This window comes from Pterocles gutturalis, unplaced genomic scaffold, assembly GCF_000699245.1.
Source record: "Pterocles gutturalis isolate BGI_N339 unplaced genomic scaffold, ASM69924v1 scaffold15868, whole genome shotgun sequence".
Taxonomy (NCBI): domain Eukaryota; kingdom Metazoa; phylum Chordata; class Aves; order Pterocliformes; family Pteroclidae; genus Pterocles; species Pterocles gutturalis.
The window spans coordinates 10,253-13,893 of record NW_010123329.1 but is presented as its reverse complement, the minus strand read 5'-3'; the positions used below and the strand labels follow the sequence as shown (position 1 = coordinate 13,893).

The 3,641-nt window shown below is 46.3% G+C and overlaps 1 non-coding gene across 1 annotated transcript; it reads left to right on the top strand.

Moving 5' to 3' along the window:
- Positions 1 to 2,406: 2,406 nt before the first annotated feature.
- Positions 2,407 to 2,478, top strand: TRNAE-CUC. Its single transcript has one exon. It is a non-coding gene; the product is annotated as a tRNA-Glu (tRNA).
- Positions 2,479 to 3,641: the final 1,163 nt, after the last annotated feature.

The window sequence follows — 3,641 nt, the reverse complement described above, 5'->3', positions numbered from 1 at the left end:
ACGAAGCCACTGGGCCTGATTCATCACCATACTTAGTTTTACACTGCATGAAATCTACTGGCACAAGCAGACTTACACTAGCATAACTCTAGAGTAATACAGGAGAGATTCCCACCTCCTAATTGCATTTGTGGGGCATTTTCTGTTGTGTAGACTCGTGCCATTTGGAGTTTTTAAGAGTTTTCTGGGAACAGTAAGTTTATGTATAGTTTTTGCTTTTTAAAACAAAAAAACCCCAACCAAACTAAAAATCCTCCAGGTGTTAGAAGAACCAAGCTAAAGAGGAGCAAAACCTGGAACATGCAGATTTAGGGCCACATTTTTAACAAAATGTTTATTTTTGGCTCATTATAGGCAAAAAGCGTAGCCACAAAAACTGAATGCAAATTAACACTATTAATATGCAGATCAGTCCTTGGCCAAAAATTACACTCTAAAGAAGGAAAGTAAAATCCTAGGGAGACTTCTCAAGCCACTGTGCACTCTCAACTTTCAAAAAGATAATTTAGTCATCAAGAGCACTGTTGGCTTGAGCATGTTCAAAACTGCTGTGCTGCACAAACCCAGAAGTATGAGAACACGGCAACAGCTGTGAATCAATATATCACCAGAGAGGACCACTCCAAAGAGCAGCAGACAACTGAGTCTTTCCCTGCTGTTATTTAGTCTGACATGTCTCGACTAAGACTGAGGAGAGGTGACAGTTTTTCCGAGATGAACCCTGACCTAAGACCACCTGTTCACTCATCTGTTTTAGGAAGCCATTTGTTACAAACCTATCCTCTAGGTACATCATGGGGCTGGTGTTTCACCTTCTCACTTCATTATAGATCATTAGATAAGCTCCCTGTTCATACCACCTGCTTTTTGGGTGTGCTGGGATACAAGAACACCACTGAGGAGACGCTTCGCTATGCTGTGTTTGTATATTCTGCGGTGACTCTTTAGTGGCTTATTACCATGTCTGAATGCTGAGCAAAGAACACAGAGTGCATCGGTGCCAAACCACGAACTGAAACCACACCCCCAACGGCCACCAAGTGATGTGATTTAGAAACACATGACTTTAAAGCATAGCCATGCTGACTTGTTGTTGGGGTGGTTTTTTTTGATTAATTGAGGATTCACATACTTTGGACTTGACAGTGGTGTGTCTAAAACCTCTTGGCTTTCACTTAAATGAAAGTTGAGATTTCTGAGCAATCATTGGGCTTCTGAGGAAGCCTCTGGGAATAATGAATTGTACTAGTCACAACACATCCATACCCTAGAGATCCAGTCTACATTAGAGCCAAGTTCTGCTCCAAGCTGTAGTGGTATGAGTGTGGAGTAGCAGCCATACAGATTTACTTCACAAAAACTGAAAACATATATATACTGAAATGATAAGATCAAAATTTATTTGTATTTTTTCCCTGTATTGTTAATTAAAAAAAAATCTAGATAAACTGGAATAAATAATGCTATTTTGGAAAAACAGACTATTTTCCAATTAAAAATGGATTGAGATATTAACCAATGATGTTGTCTAGACAAACATTGTAAGCTTGAATGTAGCCTTGAGCCAATAGTTGTTACATCAGTCTGCTAAGAGTGTGTTCATCCCAGGAAATGTAACGTACTGAAGAAATCCAAGTCATAAGTTCCACATATTGTGCAGCCCAGTCTGACAGGATTCATTAGGTGGAGGATGCTCTGTAACAGCACTTGTCTGATGTGGCTTTTCAGCTTCTTTTACACCTGGCATTGCGGGTTCTGAGCCCGGCATAGGGGGTATGAACTTGGATGTTTCTGCATCTCCCACACCTTAAGTGTCTGTCTCAAAACTTGGGCATCTAAACCAAATTCAGCTAATAGTCTCTCCCTGCTCTCCTTCACTTCTGGTGACTGGATCAGCAGTAGCTGTAAGCCATGGGTCCATATTCCTCTTTATCCCCTTTGGAAAGACCAGAGCTGGTGAGAAGAAACCTTTCCACACTTGTCTGTTAACTGAGAAATCTCTCCAGAACAAGTCAGATAGAGCAGGAAAAAGCACTGAAATGAGGTTGTGGGTGAGTAACAAAAGAAATGTCCAGGCATGGAAAATGAATAGTCATGAGACTCCCTGGTGGTCTAGTGATTAGGATTAGGCGCTGTCACTGTCGTGGCCCGGGTTCGATTCCCGATCAGAGAAAGTGTTTTAATGTTTCATTGCAATTTTACCTTGTTAGCGCACTCTCTCTGTCCGTTCTCCCTCTGCTTTTGGGATTCAGAGAGCATCCGGCCGGCCGGATGTGTGCGAGGCCGAGGCGTTGGCGTTGTTACCCAGCAGCGAGTTTTAAGACGCACTAGTGGAAGGAGTAGGGCGCAGGGGCACTGTTGTGTTTCTTAACTCTTGAAGAAGAATTTGGAAGGTTGTTGTAAGTCTCCCTGGTGGTCTAGTGGTTAGGATTCGGCGCTCTCACCGCCGCGGCCCGGGTTCGATTCCCGGTCAGGGAAAGTGTTTTAACGTTTCATTGCAATTTTACCTTATTAGCGCACTCTCTCTGTCCGTTCTCTCTCTGCTTTTGGGATTCAGAGAGCATCCGGCCGGCCGGATGTGTGCGAGGCCGAGGCGTTGGCGTTGTTACCCAGCAGCGAGTTTTAAGACGCACTGGGCAGGTAAGGTGGACTCATTGCAGGAAGGGAGTCTGTGAAGTCTTGGTCCCCTGTGTGCAGGTGCGGACAGCCAGGGGAAGCCTGCCCAGGTGTAGCGTCTGTCGGGAAGTCCTCCAGTCACAAAACTGCCTATGGACACCCCATGCCCACCCATAGGGGCTCTAGGAGTTATCAGAGTGCTGCTGAGCAACATCTGCGTAGAGCGGCACAGGCAGGGCTGTGGCCAGGACTTAGAAAAACCATAGTTTCCTTTTTTTTTTCTTTTTTTGGCTGCTCTGACAACCAAGGGTGTTCCCACACCTTTCCCCTCACAGATGAATTGTCACTTTGTACCATCACAAATCTTTGAGCCATGGCAGCGGGGACCCCCTCAGCTGTCACTGGTGTGCACGTACCTCTTGGACTGAGTGCTGTTGCCCCCAGAGAAGGTGGGAAGGGTTGTCCCCTGGATTGCTCTCCTGGCAGGAGGGGGGCTGCAATTCTCTTGTGGTATTTGCTCACCTGAGGAACAGAGAAACTACCTTCTCTGTCCAACCCCCACTATGCAGAGTTGTTGGGTATATGGTTATGGGGGCAAGAAATATCCCAGATATTTTTCAGGAGATGGAAAGAAATTAATAGGGAGGCCAAAGGGAGTTTTAATACCTCCCTTCCATTAGCATCTGTCTCGCCCCCTCCTACAATAAAGCCCTCACCACACGTGCTCAGCTCCTAAAAATGGTATGGGTGTCCTGGCAGGTGGGGAGGAGAGAGGTGATGAGCATGGGGTGAAACCTTTTCCAGTCCTGTGGCAGTGGGGGGCCTCCTCCTCTCAGAACATGTCAACTGTGCATCCCAACCTCCATCCAGGTTTCTGGCAAGAGCTGCTCTTCTTTGCCGGTAGGCCCCCACATCCCACCCCTGCCCATGATTTGTGGGGTGAGAGAGGAGGCAGTGGGACGACCTCTTCTTTCATGTTGGGGCAGTGCCTGCCTGTGGTGAGCTGGCCTTGGCTGGCCACCGGC